This window comes from Lucilia cuprina, chromosome 4 (genome assembly GCF_022045245.1).
Source record: "Lucilia cuprina isolate Lc7/37 chromosome 4, ASM2204524v1, whole genome shotgun sequence".
NCBI lineage: Eukaryota > Metazoa > Arthropoda > Insecta > Diptera > Calliphoridae > Lucilia > Lucilia cuprina.
The window spans coordinates 82,654,762-82,665,583 of NC_060952.1; positions in this window are offsets into that span (position 1 = coordinate 82,654,762).

The window sequence follows — 10,822 nt, forward strand, 5'->3', positions numbered from 1 at the left end:
TAGAACTGAACTAGAAACTGAACTAGAACTGAACTAGAACTGAACTAGAACTGAACTAGAAAAAACTGAACTAGAACTGAACTAGAAACTGAACTAGAACTGAACTAGAACTGAACTAGAACTGAACTAGTAACTGAACTAGAACTGAACTAAAATTGACTAGAACTGAACTAGAACTGAACTAGAACTGAACTAGAACTGAACTAGACTGAACTAGAACTGAACTAGAACTGAACTAGAACTGAACTAGAACTGAACTAGAACTGAACTAGAACTGAACTAGAACTGAACTAGAACTGAACTAGAACTGAACTAGAAATGAACTAGAACTGAACTAGAACTGAACTAGAACTGAACTAGAACTGAACTAGAAATGAACTAGAACTGAACTAGAACTGAACTAGAACTGAACTAGAACTGAACTAGAACTGAACTAGAACTGAACTAGAACTGAACTAGAACTGAACTAGAACTGAACTAGAACTGAACTAGAACTGAACTAGAACTGAACTAGAACTGAACTAGAACTGAACTAGAACTGAACTAGAACTGAACTAGAACTGAACTAGAACTGAACTAGAACTGAACTAAACTTGAACTAGAACTGAACTAGAACTGAACTAGAACTGAACTAGAACTGAACTAGAACTGAACTAGAACTGAACTAGAACTGAACTAGAACTGAACTAGAACTGAACTAGAACTGAACTACAACTGAACTAGAACTGAACTAGAACTGAACTAGAACTGAACTAGAACTGAACTAGAACTGAACTAGAACTGAACTAGAATGAACTAGAACTGAACTAGAACTGAACTAGAAACTGAACTAGAATCTGAACTAGAACTGAACTAGAAACTGAACTAGAACTGAACTAGAACTGAACTAGAACTGAACTAGAACTGAACTAGAACTGAACTAGAACTGAACTAGAACTGAACTAGAACTGAACTAGAACTGAACTAGAACTGAACTAGAACTGAACTAGAACTGAACTAGAACTGAACTAGAACTGAACTAGAACTGAACTAGAACTGAACTAGAACTGAACTAGAACTGAACTAGAACTGAACTAGAACTGAACTAGAACTGAACTAGAACTGAACTAGAACTGAACTAGAACTGAACTATGAACTGAACTAGAAAAACTGAACTAGAACTGAACTAGAACTGAACTAGAACTGAACTAGAACTGAACTAGAACTGAACTAGAACTGAACTAGAACTGAACTAGAACTGAACTAGAACTGAACTAGAACTGAACTAGAACTGAACTAGAACTGAACTAGAAATGAACTAGAACTGAACTAGAACTGAACTAGAAACTGAACTAGAAACTGAACTAGAAACTGAACTAGAACTGAACTAGAACTGAACTAGAACTGAACTAGAACTGAACTAGAACTGAACTAGAACTGAACTAGAACTGAACTAGACTGAACTAGAACTGAAATAGAACTGAACTAGAACTGAACTAGAACTGAACTAGAATGAACTAGAAACTGAACTAGAACTGAACTAGAACTGAAATCGAACTGAACTAGAACTGAACTAGAACTGAACTAGAACTGAACTAGAACTGAACTAGAACTGAACTAGAACTGAACTAGAACTGAACTAGAACTGAACTAGAAAGAACTAGAACTGAACTAGAACTGAACTAGAACTGAACTAGAACTGAACTAGAACTGAACTAGAACTGAACTAGAACTGAAATAAAATTGAACTAGAACTGAACTAGAACTGAACTAGAACTGAACTAGAACTGAACTAGAACTGAACTAGAAACTGACTAGAACTGAACTAGAACTGAACTAGAACTGAACTAGAAACTGAACTAGAACTGAACTAGAACTGAACTAGAACTGAACTAGAACTGAACTAGAACTGAACTAGAACTGAACTAGAAATGAACTAGAACTGAACTAGAACTGAACTAGAACTGAACTAGAACTGAACTAGAACTGAAAAGAACTGAACTAGAACTGAACTAGAACTGAACTAGAACTGAAACTAGAACTGAACTAGAACTGAACTAGAACTGAACTAGAAAATGAACTAGAACTGAACTAGAACTGAACTAGAACTGAACTAGAACTGAACTAGAACTGAACTAGAACTGAACTAAAATTGAACTAGAACTGAACTAGAACTGAACTAGAAATGAACTAGAACTGAACTAGAACTGAACTAGAACTGAACTAGAACTGAACTAGAACTGAACTAGAACTGAACTAGAACTGAACTAGAACTGAACTACAACTGAACTAGAACTGAACTAGAACTGAACTAGAACTGAACTAGAACTGAACTAGAACTGAACTAGAACTGAACTAGAACTGAACTAGAACTGAACTAGAACTGAACTAGAACTGAACTAGAACTGAACTAGAACTGAACTAGAACTGAACTAGAACTGAACTAGACTGAACTAGAACTGAACTAGAACTGAACTAGAACTGAACTAGAACTGAACTAGAACTGAACTAGAACTGAACTAGACTGAACTAGAACTGAACTAGAACTGAACTAGAAACTGAACTAGAACTGAACTAGAAACTGAACTAGAACTGAACTAGAACTGAACTAGAAACTGAACTAGAAACTGAACTAGAACTGAACTAGAACTGAACTAGAACTGAACTAGAACTGAACTAGAACTGAACTAGAACTGAACTAGAACTGAACTAAAACTGAACTATAACTGAACTAGAACTGAACTAGAACTGAACTAGAACTGAACTAGAACTGAACTAGAACTGAACTAGAACTGAACTAGAACTGAACTAGAACTGAACTGAACTGTGAACTAGAACTGAACTAGAACTGAACTAGAACTGAACTAGAACTGAACTAGAACTGAACTAGAACTGAACTAGAACTGAACTAGAACTGAACTAGAAACTGAACTAGAACTGAACTAGAACTGAACTAGAACTGAACTAGAACTGAACTAGAACTGAACTAGAACTGAACTAGAACTGAACTAGAACTGAACTAGAACTGAACTAGAACTGAACTAGAACTGAACTAGAACTGAACTAGAACTGAACTAGAACTGAACTAGAACTGAAAACTAGAACTGAACTAGAACTGAACTAGAATGAACTAGAACTGAACTAGAACTGAACTAGAACTGAACTAGAACTGAACTAGAACTGAACTAGAAATGAACTAGAACTGAACTAGAACTGAACTAAAACTGAACTAGATGAACTGAAACTGAACTGAAACTTAACTAGAACTGAACTAGAACTGAACTAGAATTGAACTAGAACTGAACTAGAACTGAACTAGAACTGAACTAGAACTGAACTAGAACTGAACTAGAACTGAACTAGAACTGAACTAGAACTGAACTAGAACTGAACTAGAACTGAACTAGAACTGAACTAGAACTGAACTAGAACTGAACTAGAACTAAACCTGTACTAGAACTAAAACTGAACTAGAACTGAACTAGAACTGAACTAGAACTGAACTTGAACTATAACTAAACTACAAGAGGACTAGAACTAAACTACAAGAGGACTAGAACAAAGAACGGACCTAGTGAAGCGGTGAAAATCATTCTGTGTAAATGAGATTGGGACCTTTTGTTTTTCTATGACATATTTATATTGATCTATTGGCACGTAACATATTTAAGCCTATAATTTCACTTTTACCTTTTTTTCCAAGAGTCTTACGTATAAAATAATCTATTTTAAAGATTACAATGAAAACCTTTTAAGCAAAAACATGTATAAATTGCAAATGTAATTTGTTAAATGTAAAATACTTTACGACATAAAACACTTGCGAAAAAAAAGAACACAAGAAAACTTGTATGAATTTTTTATAACAAATAAGATGTTAATATTACAAATATTCCCCAAACGCACAAATGTAAGAGAAAAACGCTATAATAACCACATTGTTTGAAGAAAAGAGGAAATGTTGTTGTAGGGGGAGGATGAATTACAAACACTCAAAGCAAATATTCTGCCAGAAATATAAAATAATTCATGTTTTTATTTTATTTTGTCGAAAATAATGTAAAATAATAAATGCCACCAATTTAGTAAATATTTATTTTATTGGCACACTGCATAATATAAATAGAAAACTCGGGAGAGATATATAGAAAAAAAACAAGTAGGAAAGTATAGTCGGGCATGGCCGACCATATAATAGCCTACACCATGAGTATATTTTTAAAATTTTTGCTTTTTATAAAATTTTTTATTTTTTATAAAGAAACTTTTATGTTGAATATTACCATAATTCCAAAATATTTAAACAATTTATTTATAAAAAAAAACTAAAATTTCTAAATGAGGCTTTATATAGGTCAATATGGGCCGATCCTCGGTAAATTTGGGAAAAGGATATATTTCTAAATAACAGTTAGTTTTGTTGAGTTTCATTATACAAAACTTATTTTTGCCAATTTTTAGAGAGATAGTATAATATTTGACGTAATTATGTCATAAATATTTAAAATCGGGAGGTACGGTTGTATGGGTGCTAGGTGAAATAATGGACCGATTTCAACCATTTTCAAAAGGCTTCGTCCCTGTGTCAAAAAACATGCTTGGTCCAAATTTCATCAAATTATCTTGAAAATTGCAGCCAGCCGGACAGACGTACGGACATGTCTTAATCGACCAAAAATGACTCTGATACTTTAAGGAGGGTATTGTACAAATATTTTTGTGTGTTACAAACATCAGCACAAATGTATAATACCCTCCCCACTATAGTGGTGTAGGGTATTAAAACGTAAAAAAACATTGAAAACTCAACATTTAATGTTAAACAAATATTGCAAATCCCAAAATATTAAATAAACAATTGCCAATGAACAAGTAAATAATGAAAAAAATAAATTTATTTACAATAATTTTAACAATTGTTTAAGGAATTTTCGTTAAACCTAGTAACTGACAGATAAAATAACTACAGAGAGTATTTACAAAAATATTAAAATAAACATTAAGTGAAATGTCACGAAAAACACGTAGAACAAAATGAAATCATTGGCTGAAGAGGGAGGTTTCAAAAATCTCAAAAGTATTGACATTTTTTCAAAAGAATAACTTTTTTTACATATTTTAATTCTTAACTTCAATAGAAACTACACCCCCACCTGCACCCACATAATTGTCATTATTTCTTCTTCTTAAAAAATAACTAAAAACAAACCCTTTATATGGTTATAAAACTGACAAAGTAACTGAAAGACTTGTTTGTTTTAAATGTAAATAATTTTCCTTTAACTGCTGCTATTTTTGTCTCCAACTTCATATCGAACACTCGCATATACATACAATTTACTTCGATATGATGGTAGTAAAAATGTACGTGTTCAAAATTTTTAATAGATAAAAATAGAAGAAATATAAAATAAATAAAATATATATATGAAAAATTGCAGCAGCACTATACGATAACTGGCCAAACTGAAAGTAATCACTCACAGGCGATTATTTACACATTTCGTTATTTCTTTCCCAGACAAAGTGGTTGCTTCGGCTTTTAGTGTTAACTTCTGTAAAATCTATAATGTCTTTTGTAGGAGGGAAAGCTTAAAAGTTAGTTTTTAAATTTAAGAAATGGACTTGTTACAAACTTTGACCTATGACATCCTTGAAAGCAGTAGCATTTTTCTAAGATCATCATGATGTGCCATTAAGTTATGTATAGTGATATTTAAACCGAAATAGAACAAGAGCGAAACGAGATCATAACTAGAACAGAACTAGAACAGAACTAGAACAGAACTAGAACAGAACTAGAACAGAACTAAAACAGAACTAGAACAGAACTAGAACAGATCTAGAACAGAACTAGAACAGAACTAGAACAGAACTAGAACAGAACTAGAACAGAACTAGAACAGAACTAGAACAGAACTAGAACAGAACTAGAACAGAACTAGAACAGAACTAGAAGAGAATTAGGACTAATCTACATAGAAATTGGTGAAATTTTATATGAACATATTGTCTAGGAAGTTACATCTTTTTGTCAAATTTTATAAGGATTCGTTCATTATTGGTCCTACAGACCATAGAAGGTCCCCTTCAAAAATTGACTTTAACGCTCATATCCCTCTAAGACAAGCATATTCAGAATCTTTTTCTCAAATTTTTTTTAAAATAACATGTTTTAAGAAGCTTAATCGTATAGCGATGAAATTCGACTTAAAAAAATTTAAAAGAAGTACAGTGATTTCATCAAAATTTATAGGAATCTGTTCATAACTGACTCTGCCCCTAATAGAAAATCTTAGTATATGCAAAACTAGTTTTTACGAACTAAAATAACAATTTCCATTGGACAGATCGTTAAAATTATTTTGAAAGTGAATATGTACCGAAACAGTAAAGAATATACCAAAATACCCAAAACTTAGCGCACCCACCTCGTACTAACTGTTACAATATACATACATATAGGTACATAGTAAATCTCGTACTTATATAAACACAACATAAATAATTCGAAAATGTCAATATTGTTTAAGTTTAACGTTGTGTTTTATGTGACTATGAATAAATGCACGTAATACCACATACCCAGTTGTTGTAAGACTAACATGTTACAACCAGTGTAAAGTACTATACAAACATACATATGTATCTAATGTATGTAGTAATGCAACTAACCATCTCTGGTAAATTACACATTTAGTCATAATGCTGGAACTATCAAATAGTAAATGAACAAGTATTAGTACTAGTTACTGCATACAATTTATAAAAATTTCTTATTTCAGTACATAATTCCCAGTAGTAGTGGTAGCAGTAGGTACATTCAACTATTCCAATACCAAAACTACAGTTCTGAATATATGTATGATGATATGGTTGGTGGTAAAAATACTTGTTGTATTTGAGTGTGGTTTTTATTAGTTTTTGCATAATTTATTTGCCATATCAATTATGTACAAAAATTTACTCCCTTTTTTGAAATATAAAATATTGCACTAACATTTGTAGTAGTAGTAGTAGTGCCTAAATAAATATTAATATTTGCTGCTGCTACTGCTACTACTGTACTATGTGTACTCTTTGGTAATATGACTATATTTTGAGGTGGTTGGGTGGTGTATTAGAGTGCGATAGTTCCATTTATGGATGCTAATAAATTAAGCAGTCAAAACCTTTTATTCATTCACTACTACTTTTACTATTATTAAAAGAAAAAGACCTCGATGTTAAAGGTCAGTGTTTAAAATAGTATTTGTAGCTTAGAATTGTTCATGTATGATAAGGTCTTTAGGTATTTATATAGTTTAAAAATTAAAATTAATTTAAATGATATATATTTTAAGTTAAATAATTTTACTTAGTTCCAATGTATGGGTTTCAAGAAGACACATCTGCATTGTATTTATTGTGATAGGTTAAATTCTTTAAGGCGTCTGCTTTTTATATTACTTGGGGTCAGTAAAGTATTGACTGTTCTCGCTTATCAATGGAAACTAAAAATATCCAACAGTTGTTCCAGAGAAATCTCTTTACATCGGACGAAATTTATAATAATAGGTCAGTTGAATATTTGAACTATATGAGTAGACTACTACGGGTACGCTCTAAAAGGTTATAAAGAAAACCTAAAAACTGTAAGAATTGGTCTATAACCAACCTATAAAAAAGGACATAATTAAGCCAATTGTCTGCTTCACAATCAATACTACAATATATAATATAATCTAGACTTAAGTCCAATATATATAGTCGATACCATTGTCTGCTATGTATTTTCAGTTAAGTTACAGTCTAGTCCATAATTTAGATTAAAGTCGAAAATAATCCTCACTATAGTCGAGGCAATAGTACGCTCTGATGTCAGTGTGCTCATAGTAAAGACACTATCTCATAGTGAGGACTATAGTCTGTCCTATAGTCGAGACTATAGTCTTCCCCATAGTCGAGACTATAGTCTTCCCCATAGTCGAGACTATAGTCTGCCCTTTAGTTAAGACTATAGTCTTCCCCATAGTCGATACTATAGTTTTCCCTATAGTCAAGACTATAGACTGCCCTATAGTCAAGACTATAGTCTGCCCTATAGTCAAGACTATAGTCTGCCGTATAGTCAAGACTATAGTCTGCCCTATAGTCAAGACTATAGTCTGCCCTATAATCAATACTATAGACTGCTCTATAGTCAAGACTATAGTCTGCCCTATGGTCAAGACTATAGTCGAATCTGAAGTCTGCCATATAGTCTCCTCTTTAGTCGACACAATGGTCTGTTCTTTAGTAGTTACTATATTCCACTCTATAGTTTAGACTAACTTCTAAAGTCTGCTGTATAGTCGAGAATATAGTATGCTTTAACTATAGCCTTATTGTCTATTCTATAAGAATATAGTCTGTTCTATAGTCGAGAATATGTGAAAACTATAGAATGTTTTTTCTTTTGAGACTAAAATCTAGTCAAGTGTCTATTATGTAGTATTAACTAACGTCTATAGCCTGTTCGATAGTCGATAACATAGTCTGCTTTATAGTGGAGACAATACCCTGATCTTTAGTTAAGACTATAGTCACTGCTTTAGTATACTCTATAATATAGTATTTCTTCCAAAGTCTATTCTATATTGAAGTTGTTGAAGCAATAGTCTACCCCATAGTTCAGATCATAGCTGTATAGTTGAGACTATAATTGAAACTATAGTGTCCTCTATAGTGGATACTATAGTGTACTCTTTAGTGGATACTATAGTGTGCTCTTTAGTGGATACTATAGTGTCCTCTTTAGTGGATACTATAGTGTGCTCTGTAGTGGAGATTATACTATCTTCTCTAGTGGAGATTATAGTCTTCTCTACACTGAAAATAATCCATGCTCAACTTTACGAAAAAAAAATTCGTAACTTCTATTTTTGTAATATTTACAAAAATTTCGTGTATAATACGAAATATTATTGAATAAAACCCTTTTCTATTTTTATACCCTACACCACTATAGTGGGGAGGGTATTATACGTTTGTGCTGATGTTTGTAACATACAAAAATATTGGTCCAATACCCACCTTAAAGTATACCGATCGATTTAGAATCATTTTTTGAGTCGATTAAGACATGTCCGTCCGTCTGTCCGGCTGGCTGGCTGTCCATGTAAACCTTGTGCGCAAGGTACAGGCCGCAATTTTCAAGATAATTTGATGAAATTTGGACCAAGCAAGGACGAAGCCTATTGAAAATGGTTGAAATCGGTCCATTATTTCACCTAGCCCCCATACAACCGTACCTCCCGATTTGAACTTTTTATGCTATAATTACGTCAAATATTCTGCTATCTCTCTAAAAATTGGCACAAATAAGTTTTATATAAGTATAAATGATACTGCAGATTTTCGTAAGGATCGGCCTATATTTGACCCTAGCCCCCATACAAACCCCCCTTCAAAAAATGACTTAAACGTCTAAAATTGACTTGTAACCATTTGTATCGCAATGAAACTCAACAAAACTAACTGTTATTTAGAAATATATTCTTTTCCCAAATTTACCGAGGATCGGCCCATATTTGACCTATATAAAACCTCATTTAGAAATTTTAGTTTTTTATCAATAAATGGCTTGGAATTATGGTAATATTCAACAGTTTCTTTACAAAAAATAAAAATTGTAAAAATATACTCATGGTGTAGGGTATCATATGGTCGGCCATGCCCGACTATACTTTCCTACTTGTTAAGAATAATTTTGAACTAAAATTAGAAAATTTATTTTAAAATGAACAAAAATGTTTGAATAAATTAATATTTCGTAAATTTTATCATATTTATTAAAAAAAATACTTTTTTTCAATTTATGTAAATTAATTTTTTCAAGAATATTTTGCATAATACTAAAATATTTCGTACATTTTCGTATATATTACGAAAGAATTTCGTGGTGCGAAATAACAAACGATTCGTACAATGTATGACATTTTTAAAGATATAAACAAATTATTTTATTGAAATTTAATAGGTTCTTTGTTAAAAGGCTACATTGTCGTCATCACAATCGAAAGGGTTAAAACTTTCTTATTATTTTCAAAACAAATCTTTTGCTCTACTTTTATATATTTTTTACTATCAAAGAGTAACACTTTTATACTTTACAACATGATTATATGATGTACAAACATATGTATATATGTATATGTACTTTATTATGTAATTTGATACAAATCTCTATTAGCATGACCACTTATTTATAAAGTGCACAACAAAATTTTGATTGAAAACTAGTGACAATTCAAACAGAACCGTATAATAGAATGATGCTGACTTGAATGGTTGATTGACTGACTGACTAACTGCATGACTGAATGACCCAGTTTTAAATAATATAAAGAAAATTAAACCAAATAAAACAAAAAAACATAAAATCAGTTTATTTTAATTGTTGACAACATGTTCAATTGTTAAGAGTAGTACGATGTCATGCTGGGTATGTATGCAACATGAACATTATATTATTATTTCAACAAGTTGTTGTTCCAAATCAAAATTGAAATTATAAATACAAACATCAAATGTCAACGTTATGAATATTAAAATCTATATTTAAACTTTTGCTATATGTCTATTTATGTAGTTTTTGAGAAATTAATCAACCATTATACGTACGCTACAATTGATTGATCAAAATGAATATTTAATAATAAATGTAGTTGTAGTAATAAATAAATTAAAAATATAAAAATAACCCATTTTAATGAAGAATAATAAATTTATATACATATATGTGTTGTATGTATGTAGTTGGGACGAAATTGGGCACAAATTTATTAAGACAATAAAATTGTTTTGTAATATTTACGCACTT